Source organism: Rhipicephalus microplus, unplaced genomic scaffold (genome assembly GCF_043290135.1).
Source record: "Rhipicephalus microplus isolate Deutch F79 unplaced genomic scaffold, USDA_Rmic scaffold_124, whole genome shotgun sequence".
Taxonomy (NCBI): domain Eukaryota; kingdom Metazoa; phylum Arthropoda; class Arachnida; order Ixodida; family Ixodidae; genus Rhipicephalus; species Rhipicephalus microplus.
Genome location: NW_027464696.1, coordinates 557,501 through 572,500, shown reverse-complemented (window position 1 = coordinate 572,500; position 15,000 = coordinate 557,501). Strand labels below are relative to the sequence as shown.

At 62.6% G+C, this 15,000-nt stretch overlaps 1 non-coding gene across 1 annotated transcript; it reads left to right on the top strand.

The window, feature by feature from the left end:
* The first annotated feature begins 11,543 nt into the window (after nucleotides 1-11,543).
* On the top strand, nucleotides 11,544-13,358 carry LOC142790819 (small subunit ribosomal RNA). Its single transcript, XR_012889797.1, has one exon. It is a non-coding gene; the product is annotated as a small subunit ribosomal RNA (ribosomal RNA).
* The last annotated feature ends 1,642 nt before the right edge of the window (nucleotides 13,359-15,000 follow it).

Here is a 15,000-nt window from a genome sequence, read left to right as displayed (position 1 = left end):
GAGCCTGGCTGGCGGCCCACTCACTCGATCGCCATGTCTGTTTGCCACAGTTTTCCCGGTGGTGCCGCACCCGGGCTCGCCCCGGCTGACGCAGTTTTCGCGCCGCCCCGGCTGACGCGGTTTCGTGCCGCCCCGGCAGACGCGGTTTTTGCGCCGCCCCGGCTGACGCGGTTTTTGCCGCCCCGGCTGACGCGGTTTTTGCCGCCCCGGCTGACGCAGTTCGGACTTAGCACTTTTTGGCTGAGCCTGGCTGGTGGCCCACTCACTCGATCGCCATGTCTGTTAGCCACAGTTTTCCCGGTGGTGCCGCACCCGGGCTCGCCCCGGCTGACGCAGTTTTCGCGCCGCCCCGGCAGACGCGGTTTTCGCGCCGCCCCGGCTGACGCGGTTTTTGCCGCCCCGGCTGACGCAGTTCGGACTTAGCACTTTTTGGGCTGAGCCTGGCTGGCGGCCCACTCACTCGATCGCCATGTCTGTTTGCCACAGTCTTCCCGGTGGTGCCGCACCCGGGCTCGCCCCGGCAGACGCGTTTTTTTTTTCTTTCGCCCCGGCAGACGTGGTTCCCCCCCCCCCTTTTCGCTCGCCCCGGCTGACGAGGTTTTCGCGCCGCCCCGGCTGACGCAGTTTTCGCGCCGCCCCGGCTGACGCGGTTTCGTGCCGCCCCGGCTGACGCGGTTTTCGCGCCGCCCCGGCTGACGCGGTTTTTGCGTCGCCCCGGCTGACACGGTTCGGACTTTGCACTTTTCGGCTGTGCCTGGCTGGCGGCCCACTCACTCGATCGCCATGTCTGTTTGCCACAGTTTTCCCGGTGGTGCCGCACCCGGGCTTGCCCCGGCAGACGCGTTTTTTTTTTTCTTTCGCCCCGGCTGACGCAGTTTTCGCGCCGCCCCGGCTGACGCGGTTTCGTGCCGCCCCGGCAGACGCGGTTTTTTGCGCCGCCCCGGCTGACGCGGTTTTTGCCGCCCCGGCTGACGCAGTTCGGACTTTGCACTTTTTGGCTGAGCCTGGCTGGCGGCCCACTCACTCGATCGCCATGTCTGTTTGCCACAGTTTTCCCGGTGGTGCCGCACCCGGGCTCGCCCCGGCAGACGCGTTTTTTTTTTTCTTTCGCCCCGGCTGACGCAGTTTTCGCGCCGCCCCGGCTGACGCGGTTTCGTGCCGCCCCGGCAGACGCAGTTCGGACTTGGCACTTTTCGGCTGTGCCTGGCTGGCGGCCCACTCACTCGATCGCCATGTCTGTTTGCCACAGTTTTCCCGGTGGTGCCGCACCCGGGCTCGCCCCGGCAGACGCGTTTTTTTTTTCTTTCGCCCCGGCTGACGCAGTTTTCGCGCCGCCCCGGCAGACGCGGTTTTCGCGCCGCCCCGGCAGACGCGGTTTTTTGCGCCGCCCCGGCTGACGCGGTTTTTTGCCGCCCCGGCTGACGCAGTTCGGACTTGGCACTTTTTGGCTGAGCCTGGCTGGCGGCCCACTCACTCGATCGCCATGTCTGTTTGCCACAGTTTTCCCGGTGGTGCCGCACCCGGGCTCGCCCCGGCTGACGCAGTTTTCGCGCCGCCCCGGCTGACGCGGTTTCGTGCCGCCCCGGCAGACGCGGTTTTTGCGCCGCCCCGGCTGACGCGGTTTTTGCCGCCCCGGCTGACGCGGTTTTTGCCGCCCCGGCTGACGCAGTTCGGACTTGGCACTTTTTGGCTGAGCCTGGCTGGTGGCCCACTCACTCGATCGCCATGTCTGTTAGCCACAGTTTTCCCGGTGGTGCCGCACCCGGGCTCGCCCCGGCTGACGCAGTTTTCGCGCCGCCCCGGCAGACGCGGTTTTCGCGCCGCCCCGGCTGACGCGGTTTTTGCCGCCCCGGCTGACGCAGTTCGGACTTAGCACTTTTTGGGCTGAGCCTGGCTGGCGGCCCACTCACTCGATCGCCATGTCTGTTTGCCACAGTCTTCCCGGTGGTGCCGCACCCGGGCTCGCCCCGGCAGACGCGTTTTTTTTTTCTTTCGCCCCGGCAGACGTGGTTCCCCCCCCCCCTTTTCGCTCGCCCCGGCTGACGAGGTTTTCGCGCCGCCCCGGCTGACGCAGTTTTCGCGCCGCCCCGGCTGACGCGGTTTCGCGCCGCCCCGGCAGACGCGGTTTTTTGCGCCGCCCCGGCTGACGCGGTTTTTTGCCGCCCCGGCTGACGCAGTTCGGACTTGGCACTTTTTGGCTGAGCCTGGCTGGCGGCCCACTCACTCGATCGCCATGTCTGTTTGCCACAGTTTTCCCGGTGGTGCCGCACCCGGGCTCGCCCCGGCTGACGCAGTTTTCGCGCCGCCCCGGCTGACGCGGTTTCGTGCCGCCCCGGCAGACGCGGTTTTTGCGCCGCCCCGGCTGACGCGGTTTTTGCCGCCCCGGCTGACGCGGTTTTTGCCGCCCCGGCTGACGCAGTTCGGACTTAGCACTTTTTGGCTGAGCCTGGCTGGTGGCCCACTCACTCGATCGCCATGTCTGTTAGCCACAGTTTTCCCGGTGGTGCCGCACCCGGGCTCGCCCCGGCTGACGCAGTTTTCGCGCCGCCCCGGCAGACGCGGTTTTCGCGCCGCCCCGGCTGACGCGGTTTTTGCCGCCCCGGCTGACGCAGTTCGGACTTAGCACTTTTTGGGCTGAGCCTGGCTGGCGGCCCACTCACTCGATCGCCATGTCTGTTTGCCACAGTCTTCCCGGTGGTGCCGCACCCGGGCTCGCCCCGGCAGACGCGTTTTTTTTTTCTTTCGCCCCGGCAGACGTGGTTCCCCCCCCCCCTTTTCGCTCGCCCCGGCTGACGAGGTTTTCGCGCCGCCCCGGCTGACGCAGTTTTCGCGCCGCCCCGGCTGACGCGGTTTCGTGCCGCCCCGGCTGACGCGGTTTTCGCGCCGCCCCGGCTGACGCGGTTTTTGCGTCGCCCCGGCTGACACGGTTCGGACTTTGCACTTTTCGGCTGTGCCTGGCTGGCGGCCCACTCACTCGATCGCCATGTCTGTTTGCCACAGTTTTCCCGGTGGTGCCGCACCCGGGCTTGCCCCGGCAGACGCGTTTTTTTTTTTTTTCTTTCGCCCCGGCTGACGCAGTTTTCGCGCCGCCCCGGCTGACGCGGTTTCGTGCCGCCCCGGCAGACGCGGTTTTTTGCGCCGCCCCGGCTGACGCGGTTTTTGCCGCCCCGGCTGACGCAGTTCGGACTTTGCACTTTTTGGCTGAGCCTGGCTGGCGGCCCACTCACTCGATCGCCATGTCTGTTTGCCACAGTTTTCCCGGTGGTGCCGCACCCGGGCTCGCCCCGGCAGACGCGTTTTTTTTTTCTTTCGCCCCGGCTGACGCAGTTTTCGCGCCGCCCCGGCTGACGCGGTTTCGTGCCGCCCCGGCAGACGCAGTTCGGACTTGGCACTTTTCGGCTGTGCCTGGCTGGCGGCCCACTCACTCGATCGCCATGTCTGTTTGCCACAGTTTTCCCGGTGGTGCCGCACCCGGGCTCGCCCCGGCAGACGCGTTTTTTTTTTCTTTCGCCCCGGCTGACGCAGTTTTCGCGCCGCCCCGGCAGACGCGGTTTTCGCGCCGCCCCGGCAGACGCGGTTTTTTGCGCCGCCCCGGCTGACGCGGTTTTTTGCCGCCCCGGCTGACGCAGTTCGGACTTGGCACTTTTTGGCTGAGCCTGGCTGGCGGCCCACTCACTCGATCGCCATGTCTGTTTGCCACAGTTTTCCCGGTGGTGCCGCACCCGGGCTCGCCCCGGCTGACGCAGTTTTCGCGCCGCCCCGGCTGACGCGGTTTCGTGCCGCCCCGGCAGACGCGGTTTTTGCGCCGCCCCGGCTGACGCGGTTTTTGCCGCCCCGGCTGACGCGGTTTTTGCCGCCCCGGCTGACGCAGTTCGGACTTGGCACTTTTTGGCTGAGCCTGGCTGGTGGCCCACTCACTCGATCGCCATGTCTGTTAGCCACAGTTTTCCCGGTGGTGCCGCACCCGGGCTCGCCCCGGCTGACGCAGTTTTCGCGCCGCCCCGGCAGACGCGGTTTTCGCGCCGCCCCGGCTGACGCGGTTTTTGCCGCCCCGGCTGACGCAGTTCGGACTTAGCACTTTTTGGGCTGAGCCTGGCTGGCGGCCCACTCACTCGATCGCCATGTCTGTTTGCCACAGTCTTCCCGGTGGTGCCGCACCCGGGCTCGCCCCGGCAGACGCGTTTTTTTTTTCTTTCGCCCCGGCAGACGTGGTTCCCCCCCCCCCTTTTCGCTCGCCCCGGCTGACGAGGTTTTCGCGCCGCCCCGGCTGACGCAGTTTTCGCGCCGCCCCGGCTGACGCGGTTTCGCGCCGCCCCGGCAGACGCGGTTTTTTGCGCCGCCCCGGCTGACGCGGTTTTTTGCCGCCCCGGCTGACGCAGTTCGGACTTGGCACTTTTTGGCTGAGCCTGGCTGGCGGCCCACTCACTCGATCGCCATGTCTGTTTGCCACAGTTTTCCCGGTGGTGCCGCACCCGGGCTCGCCCCGGCTGACGCAGTTTTCGCGCCGCCCCGGCTGACGCGGTTTCGTGCCGCCCCGGCAGACGCGGTTTTTGCGCCGCCCCGGCTGACGCGGTTTTTGCCGCCCCGGCTGACGCGGTTTTTGCCGCCCCGGCTGACGCAGTTCGGACTTAGCACTTTTTGGCTGAGCCTGGCTGGTGGCCCACTCACTCGATCGCCATGTCTGTTAGCCACAGTTTTCCCGGTGGTGCCGCACCCGGGCTCGCCCCGGCTGACGCAGTTTTCGCGCCGCCCCGGCAGACGCGGTTTTCGCGCCGCCCCGGCTGACGCGGTTTTTGCCGCCCCGGCTGACGCAGTTCGGACTTAGCACTTTTTGGGCTGAGCCTGGCTGGCGGCCCACTCACTCGATCGCCATGTCTGTTTGCCACAGTCTTCCCGGTGGTGCCGCACCCGGGCTCGCCCCGGCAGACGCGTTTTTTTTTTCTTTCGCCCCGGCAGACGTGGTTCCCCCCCCCCTTTTCGCTCGCCCCTGCTGACGAGGTTTTCGCGCCGCCCCGGCTGACGCAGTTTTCGCGCCGCCCCGGCTGACGCGGTTTCGTGCCGCCCCGGCTGACGCGGTTTTCGCGCCGCCCCGGCTGACGCGGTTTTTGCGTCGCCCCGGCTGACACGGTTCGGACTTTGCACTTTTCGGCTGTGCCTGGCTGGCGGCCCACTCACTCGATCGCCATGTCTGTTTGCCACAGTTTTCCCGGTGGTGCCACACCCGGGCTTGCCCCGGCAGACGCGTTTTTTTTTTTTCTTTCGCCCCGGCTGACGCAGTTTTCGCGCCGCCCCGGCTGACGCGGTTTCGTGCCGCCCCGGCAGACGCGGTTTTTTGCGCCGCCCCGGCTGACGCGGTTTTTGCCGCCCCGGCTGACGCAGTTCGGACTTTGCACTTTTTGGCTGAGCCTGGCTGGCGGCCCACTCACTCGATCGCCATGTCTGTTTGCCACAGTTTTCCCGGTGGTGCCGCACCCGGGCTCGCCCCGGCAGACGCGTTTTTTTTTTTCTTTCGCCCCGGCTGACGCAGTTTTCGCGCCGCCCCGGCTGACGCGGTTTCGTGCCGCCCCGGCAGACGCAGTTCGGACTTGGCACTTTTCGGCTGTGCCTGGCTGGCGGCCCACTCACTCGATCGCCATGTCTGTTTGCCACAGTTTTCCCGGTGGTGCCGCACCCGGGCTCGCCCCGGCAGACGCGTTTTTTTTTTCTTTCGCCCCGGCTGACGCAGTTTTCGCGCCGCCCCGGCAGACGCGGTTTTCGCGCCGCCCCGGCAGACGCGGTTTTTTGCGCCGCCCCGGCTGACGCGGTTTTTTGCCGCCCCGGCTGACGCAGTTCGGACTTGGCACTTTTTGGCTGAGCCTGGCTGGCGGCCCACTCACTCGATCGCCATGTCTGTTTGCCACAGTTTTCCCGGTGGTGCCGCACCCGGGCTCGCCCCGGCTGACGCAGTTTTCGCGCCGCCCCGGCTGACGCGGTTTCGTGCCGCCCCGGCAGACGCGGTTTTTGCGCCGCCCCGGCTGACGCGGTTTTTGCCGCCCCGGCTGACGCGGTTTTTGCCGCCCCGGCTGACGCAGTTCGGACTTAGCACTTTTCGGCTGAGCCTGGCTGGTGGCCCACTCACTCGATCGCCATGTCTGTTAGCCACAGTTTTCCCGGTGGTGCCGCACCCGGGCTCGCCCCGGCTGACGCAGTTTTCGCGCCGCCCCGGCAGACGCGGTTTTCGCGCCGCCCCGGCTGACGCGGTTTTTGCCGCCCCGGCTGACACGGTTCGGACTTTGCACTTTTCGGCTGTGCCTGGCTGGCGGCCCACTCACTCGATCGCCATGTCTGTTTGCCACAGTTTTCCCGGTGGTGCCGCACCCGGGCTTGCCCCGGCAGACGCGTTTTTTTTTTTTCTTTCGCCCCGGCTGACGCAGTTTTCGCGCCGCCCCGGCTGACGCGGTTTCGTGCCGCCCCGGCAGACGCGGTTTTTTGCGCCGCCCCGGCTGACGCGGTTTTTGCCGCCCCGGCTGACGCAGTTCGGACTTTGCACTTTTTGGCTGAGCCTGGCTGGCGGCCCACTCACTCGATCGCCATGTCTGTTTGCCACAGTTTTCCCGGTGGTGCCGCACCCGGGCTCGCCCCGGCAGACGCGTTTTTTTTTTCCTTCGCCCCGGCAGACGTGGTTCCCCCCCCCCCCCTCCGTCTTTCTTTTTGTTTTTTTTTTCGCCGCGGCTGAAGTGGATTTTTCGGTGCCTCGACGCCCCGGTAGTCGCGGTTTTTCCGTTTCCGCACGGCCCCGGCTGACGCTGCTCGGTCACAGTCGCCTTTTGTGGTGATTGCAGACTTCTTGAGCGCGGGTGTTTTTTTTTTTGTTGTTGTTGTTGTTTTATTACGCATTCGCTCCAGCAGACGCTGTTTAGACTTTTTGTTTCCTCTTTTATCCTGCGACGAGGTGACGAGGTTTATTCGGTGCCCCGCCGCCCCGGCTGAAGTGATTTTTCCTGTCCCGTGCCGCCCCGGCTGACGCGGTTGGGACTTCGCGTTTGTTCGGCCGCCACGGGTTTTGGCGCACTCGCTCGGTTGCTTGTTGTTGCCACTTGTTGCGAACCCAGGTTTCTTGAGCGAGCGCGGGCGTTTTTTCTTCCTTTCTTTCTTTGTTCTATGTGTTAGCGAATCGGCCTTTAATATCACACGAGGACTCACAACCAACAATTTTCAGTTTGAAGTGTAAATAATCTGCAGGTGTTGACGTAACTGACTTGCCCCGTACCCTTGAGTACATCCATGAAGTTCTCGTAGTACTACTAAATCGCATTATTCCAAGTGGAGAAATTCCCATAAATTTGCAAACCTCTACACGAAAATCGGTGCGCGTGATAAAGTTGAAAATTATCGTCCGATATCAAATGTGCCTTCTATAACACAAATTCTAGGAAAAAAAAAAAAACACTTGTTCGCCGTTTTCTGCGCCGTGACTGGCAGCACTCCGGCGAAGCGAAACGGGGTCGATTCGAGCACGATATCGGCGTCTTTCGACGTGCTCGCCGGCGACCGTCGCACGAGTACGTCGCACGAGCGCGTCTGCCGGGGCGCCGTTTGCGAAGCCGACGCAAAAGTGGGAACCGCCGCTCGGATGATCGCCGCTTTCGGCAGAGTGAGTGTTGGCACTCCGGGGAAGCGAAACAGCGTGAATGCGCCCACGAAATCGGCGTATTTTGAAGTGACCGCCGGCGACCGTCGCACGAGTACGGTAAACCGCGTCAGCCGGGGCGTAGTTCGGGACGCCGACGAAAAAGTGGGAAGCGCAACTCGGATCTTCGCCGTTTTTGCAGGAGTGAGTGGCGGCCCTCCTGCGAGACCAAGAAGCATCGATTCGTGCACGAATTCGGCGCCTTTCGACGTGATCGCCGGCGACCGTCGCTCGAGTAGGGCAAACCGCGTCTGCCGGGGCGGGCTTCGGGACGCCGATGCGAAAGTGGGAAACGCTGCTCGGATGTTCGCCGTTTTTGGCCGAGTGAGTGCTGGCACTCGGGCGAAGCCAAACGGGGCCGATTACGGCACGATATCGGCGTCTTTCGACGTGCCCGCCGGCGACCGTCGCACGAGTACGGTAAACCGCGTCAGCCCGGGCGGAGTTCGGGACGCCGATGCGAAAGTGGAGAACGCCGCTCGGATCTTCGCCGTTTTTGGAGGAGTGAGTGGCGGCACTCCGGAGAAGCCAAGGAGCGCCAATTAGCGCACGATATCGGCGTCTTTCGACGCGCTCGCCGGCGACCGTCGCACGAGTAGGGCAAACCGCGTCTGCCGGGGCGGGGTTTACGACGCCGACGCAAAAGTGGGAACCGCCGCTCGGATGTTGGCCGTTTTTGGCAGAGTGAGTGCTGGCACTCCGGCGACGCGAAAGAGCGCGAATGCGCCCACGAAAGTGGCGTATTTGGACGTGCTTGACGGCGACCGCTGCAGGAGTACGAAAAACCACGTCAGCCGGGGCGAGCGACCCACGGCGGTCTGGGTGCTTATCGCTGCTATTATAGGGGCACCCCGGCAGACGCAGAAAAAAAAAAATTTTTTTTCGACCTTCTTTTTTGCTGGTCGAGCTCGGGTAACCCAGGTCGCAATGGGAGCCGCGCACGAAAGCGGCGTCGCGAGACGCGTTCGCGGTCGCTAGTCGCACGAGCTCGGCAACCGCGTCAGCCGGCGCGGAGTTCGGGATGCCGACGGCTAAGTGGGTACCGCTGCTCGGATGTTCGCCGTTTTTGGCCGAGTGAGTGCTGGCACTCCGGTGAAGCCAAGGAGCGCCAATTCGTGCACGATATCGGCGTCTTTCGACGTGCCCGCCGGCCACCGCCGCACGAGTACGGCAAACCGCGTCTGCCGGGGCGGGGTTTGCGACGCGTACGCAATAGTGGGAACCGTCGCTCGGATGTTCGTCGTCTTTGGCCGAGCGAGTGCTGGCACTCCGGCGAAGCGAAACGGGGCCGATTCGGGCACGATATCGGCGTATTTCGACGTGCTCGCCGGCGACCGTCGCACGAGTACGGCAAAGCGCGTCTGCCGGGGCGAGGTTTGCGACGCCGACGAAAAAGTGGGAAGCGCCGCTCGGATCTTCGCCGTTTTTGCAGGAGTGAGTGGCGGCCCTCCTGCGAGACCAAGAAGCATCGACTCGCGCACGATATCGGTGTCTTTCGACGTGCCCGCCGGCCACCGCCGCACGAGTACGGCAAACCGCGTATGCCGGGGCGGGGTTGGCGACGCCGACGCAAAAGTGGGAACCGCCACTAGGATGTTCGCCGTTTTTGGCAGAGTGAGTGCTGGCACTCCGGCGAAGCGAAAGAGCGCGAATGCGCCCACGAAAGTGGCGTGTTTGGACGTGCTTGACGACGACCACCGCAGGAAAACGAAAAACCACGTCAGCCGGGGCGAGCGACCCATGGCGGTCTGGGTGCTTATCGCTGCTATTATAGGGGCACCCCGGCAGACGCAAAAAAAAAAAAATTTTTTTTTCGACATTCTTTTTTGCTCGTCGACCTCGGGTGACCCAGGTCGCAGTGGGAGCCGCGCACGAAAGCGGCGTCGCGAGACGGCTTCGCGGTCGCTAGTCGCACGAGCTCGGCAACCGCGTCTGCCGGGGCGGAGTTCGGGACGCCGACGGCTAAGTGGGAACCGCCGCTCGGATGTTCGCCGTTTGTGGCCGAGTGAGTGCTGGCACTCCGGCGAAGCCAAACGGGGCCGATTCCGGCACGATATCGGCGTCTTTCTACGTGCTCGCCGGCGACCGTCGCACGAGTACGGCAAAGTGCGTCTGCCGGGGCGGGGTTTGCGACGCGTACGCAATAGTGAGAACCGTCGCTCGGATGTTCGTCGTCTTTCGCCGAGCCAGTGCTGGCACTCCGGCGAAGCCGAACGGAGCCGATTCGGGCACGATATCGGCGTCTTTCCACGTGCTCGCCGGCGACCGTCGCACGAGTACGGTAAACCGCGTCAGCCGGGGCGGAGTTCGGGACGCCGATGCGAAAGTGGGAAGCGCCGCTCGGATCTTCGCCGTTTTTGGAGGAGTCAGTGGCGGCACTCCTGTGAAGCCAAGGTGCGCCAATTCGCGCACGATATCGGCGTCTTTCGACGTGCCCGCCGGCCACCGTCGCACGAGTACGGCAAACCTCGTCTGCCGGGGCGGGGTTTGCGACGCCGACGCAAAAGTGGGAACCGCCGCTCGGATGTTCGCCGTTTTTGGCAGAGTGAGTGCTGGCACTCCGGCGAAGCGAAAGAGCGTGAATGCGCCCACGAAAGTAGCGTATTTGGACGTGCTTGACGGCGACCGCCGCAGGAGTACGAAAAACCACGTCAGCCGGGGCGAGCGACCCACGGCGGTCTGGGTGCTTATCGCTGCTATTATAGGGGCACCCCGGCAGACGCAGAAAGAAAAAAAAAATGGGGACATGGCGTGCGTCACCGTGCGGCTTCGCAGCGTTGCCGAAGTCGCCGAGCCCTTCGACTGAGCCGAACGGCGGACAGGGAACGTTGGTCGGCCGTTCTAACCTGTCGGTGCCACGCCGAGACGTCGTTAAGGAAAACCGCGTCGTGGGCCTCTACGACGCCGTCGATTCGTTGTACGTTTGGTGTCCAGCGTGTCGGCGGCGAGTAGCGGACACGTCGTTCACGACTTCGGTCTTTCGCAGTCGACGCGAACTTGCGGAGAGTCGTGGTGCCTCACGTTTTCGGCAGAAACCGCGGCGGAATTTTCCCGTGCGTGCGCGCACGACCTCGGTGCTGTGCCGTCAGCGTAGTGTTGCACAAACTCGTGGCCTACCCAAGGTGCGGTACGTTTGCGGCCGTATCCTCGGTGGCAATTTCGTGAGTAGGGTCGCAAATTCTACGACCTCGGCGGGTTTGAGAGCGACGTAGACTTGTGGCACGCTCAACGTGCCACACGTTTCGGGGCACACCCGCGGTGAAATTTTCTCGAGTACGCTCGTATTAGTGCCCAAGGAGGTCTGGGTACTTATCGCTGCTATTATGTGGGGGTTCTCGTGAGCGGCGTACGCGAAAGCGACCGGGTGTCTGATATGCGGCGGGCTTCGGCCTCGTCAAGCGTGTCCTCGGGTCTGCTCCAGGGGAATCCACGGCAGTCGTCTGCAGCCTCATCCGCTTGATGCGTTAGGGGCTGGTTGTCGGACGGTGCCGTTTTACCACGATATCGAGGTGTGTTCCGTGTCGTCCTCGGGCGATTCAGATGCGAAAGCGCCGAAGACGCGGGCGTGACCCGTCGTCTGGCGGCTTTGCGGTCTCGGCTCCGTTGCTAGTTCCGGCCGGTCCACCGACAGTGCAGCGGGCTTGGGCAACCCGCACGGCGCGACCGAGTCGATGCAACGAAAAAGAGCGAGCATGAACGTGCTTCTTGCCGCACGGCTCCCACTCGTCTTTCGGGAAGGTTGTGCCGTAGCGAGCTCGAACGCCGTCATCTCGGAGTGCAAAATAAGCGTGTTGGGGCGCCTGAAGGTGGCCTCCGCCGCACACAGACTGCGTCCGGCCCGCCGAAGGCGAGGACGGACGCGCAGTCGAACGATTACCTGGTTGATCCTGCCAGTAATCATATGCTTGTCTCAAAGATTAAGCCATGCATGTCTAAGTACATGCCGAAATAAGGCGAAACCGCGAATGGCTCATTAAATCAGTTATGGTTCCTTAGATCGTTTCTTCCTACTTGGATAACTGTGGCAATTCTAGAGCTAATACATGCAGTGAGCCTGGAGCCCTTTGGGTAACGGGTGCTTTTATTAGACCAAGATCGATCGGGTTTCGGCCCGTATTGTGTGGTGACTCTGGATAACTTTGTGCTGATCGCATGGCCACGAGCCGGCGACGTTTCTTTCAAGTGTCTGCCTTATCAACTTTCGATGGTAGGTTACTTGCTTACCATGGTTGTTACGGGTAACGGAGAATCAGGGTTCGATTCCGGAGAGGGAGCCTGAGAAACGGCTACCACATCCAAGGAAGGCAGCAGGCGCGCAAATTACCCACTCCCGGCACGGGGAGGTAGTGACGAAAAATAACAATACGGGACTCTTTTGAGGCCCCGTAATTGAAATGAGTACACTCTAAATCCTTTAACGAGGATCAATTGGAGGGCAAGTCTGGTGCCAGCAGCCGCGGTAATTCCAGCTCCAATAGCGTATACTAAAGCTGCTGCGGTTAAAAAGCTCGTAGTTGGATCTCAGTTCCAGACGAGTAGTGCATCTACCCGATGCGACGGCTCGGACTGAACATCATGCCGGTTCTTTCTTGGTGCACTTCATTGTGTGCCTCGAGATGGCCGGTGCTTTTACTTTGAAAAAATTAGAGTGCTCAACGCAGGCGAGTCGCCTGAATAAACTTGCATGGAATAATAGAACAAGACCTCGTTTCTGTTCTGTTGGTTTTTGGAATACGAGGTAATGATTAAGAGGGACGGACGGGGGCATTCGTATTGCGGCGCTAGAGGTGAAATTCTTGGACCGTCGCAAGACGAACTACTGCGAAAGCATTTGCCAAGAATGTTTTCATTGATCAAGAACGAAAGTCAGAGGTTCGAAGGCGATCAGATACCGCCCTAGTTCTGACCATAAACGATGCCAACCAGCGATCCGCCTGAGTTACTCAAATGACTCGGCGGGCAGCTTCCGGGAAACCAAAGTATTTGGGTTCCGGGGGAAGTATGGTTGCAAAGCTGAAACTTAAAGGAATTGACGGAAGGGCACCACCAGGAGTGGAGCCTGCGGCTTAATTTGACTCAACACGGGAAAACTTACCCGGCCCGGACACTGGGAGGATTGACAGATTGAGAGCTCTTTCTTGATTCGGTGGATGGTGGTGCATGGCCGTTCTTAGTTGGTGGAGCGATTTGTCTGGTTAATTCCGATAACGAACGAGACTCTAGCCTATTAAATAGGTGCGGGGTTCCCAGCACCTTACAACCTTCTTAGAGGGACAAGCGGCTCCTAGCCGCACGAAACAGAGCAATAACAGGTCTGTGATGCCCTTAGATGTCCGGGGCCGCACGCGCGCTACACTGAAGGAAGCAGCGTGTCTTTATCCCTGTCTGAAAAGACTGGGTAACCCGTGGAACTTCTTTCGTGATTGGGATAGGGGCTTGCAATTGTTCCCCTTGAACGAGGAATTCCCAGTAAGCGCGAGTCATAAGCTCGCGTTGATTACGTCCCTGCCCTTTGTACACACCGCCCGTCGCTACTACCGATTGAATGATTTAGTGAGGTCTTCGGACCGATGTCCGGCGCGGCCTTTCGGTTGCGCCGGTCTGTTGGAAAGATGACCAAACTTGATCATTTAGAGGAAGTAAAAGTCGTAACAAGGTTTCCGTAGGTGAACCTGCGGAAGGATCATTAACGGATTGTGAAGGGTGAGCGCCTCGGCTGCGTCTGCGCCCGACACTTTCTGCCGCTGACCCCGTTTGGACGCGGGGTCGGCTTTTCCCCACGGGGCTGCCTGAATGTGGAGCGGCACCCCGTGACAAATTGTTGCGCCCAGCGGACGCCAACACCGCGACCTTGGACGGTCGGCCAGGTGGCGGACGCGGGTACAAACGGCGCAACGCACTCATAGGTCGGCTTTCGACCCGCCACTGCACCGTGGCTCGAAGCGCTCGAAATGCGCGACCCGACCGCTGCGGGACCGCCTAGTACTGTAAACAGGAGCGGCGGAGCGCGAACGGCGAGTCGTGGTTACGTCGGTAGAAGGCGAGGCTGCGCGTTCCCGAAACGCCAGCCGAGTGCCCTCCCGACCGTTCGAGCGTGCAAGAACGAGACCCGACAATCGCGCGGCGACTGCCAAGTACGAGAGGAACGGCACAAGCGTCGGCGGTCGGTCAAGGAACTGGCGATGTGACGGGTCCGCTGTGCACCAGTGCATACCGTCCCGCCGTCCGCGGCAAGCGCCTCCGCGTCCTCGGGTGACGGAGGCTGCCGGTCGGTTCTTGCAGGCGAGGGATCTCGCTGGCACCGGTTCGCGTTGACGCGCGGCCGGTCATGGCACGGCGATGCGACGGCCGAGGTGCGCAGTACTCGATGGAGGAACCGCACGCTCCGATGACCGTCCCGCCCTCCGCGGCGTATGCGTACCGACCGTAATGGTTGCAGCAGCGCCGGCCGGCTTTTGAATTCGCCACACGAAACACGGTGCGAGATCGCGGTTAGGGGAGCGTCGACGTTGCCAGGCGTTTTGCTTGCTGCCGAGGGAAAGGCGGCACGGCCACGTCGCGCTCGTCGCGATTAGCGGGTCTGCGCGCTTTGGGAAGGTGCCGCAACGACTTGCCGAAAGAGGAAGCACGGAAGAACGAGGGACTTGGACGTCCCGACAATTGAACGCACTTGCGGCCAGGCCCTTGCTGGCTTCGTTCTTCCGCCTCGAGTAGGCTCGTACGCGGCTCCGGCGCCGAAAGTGGTCCTTGGCACCGACTTCGGTGGACGTGGGAAGTGCCGCGCAAGTACGGCGCGCCTGGCTCCACCTGTTGGCTAAAGTAAGCAGCCGGATCGGCATTTTGGTGTGCGGTGGCAAACCGTGGATGCGAAAAAAGCTTGTGCGATTTCGTGGAACAAAAAGCGGGGGTCCCCCTTTTTATGCGGAGGAGACCGACCCGCCCGCCGTGGTGAACCGCGACGCCACGGTAAAAACGGGAGAGGCTTGTTGATGGGACCGTGCATCCCGCGCTCCACGGAGGCCGGGAGGCGGCCGCCCGAGGAAATGTGTAGCCGTCGAGGCCCGCATCTGCGTGCACTCTTATCCAAATGGGTGTACCGCAGGCATTTTCTGGTTAGGCGGGCCAATGAGAGCGAGCACACAACGATACCTACGGGTCCGGCTTGGAGAACCGGCTTCGACGCCTCCCGAGTATTTATAGAGGGGTGGACCACGAAAGCACTCGCAAGTAGCGGAAGCGAAACGCCGTCCGAAACACACCGTTTGCTCGATTTGCGGCAGCCGAAAAAGGCGCGGCAGAGTTTTGGAGTCCAAGCGTGCGCTGAAAAGCGC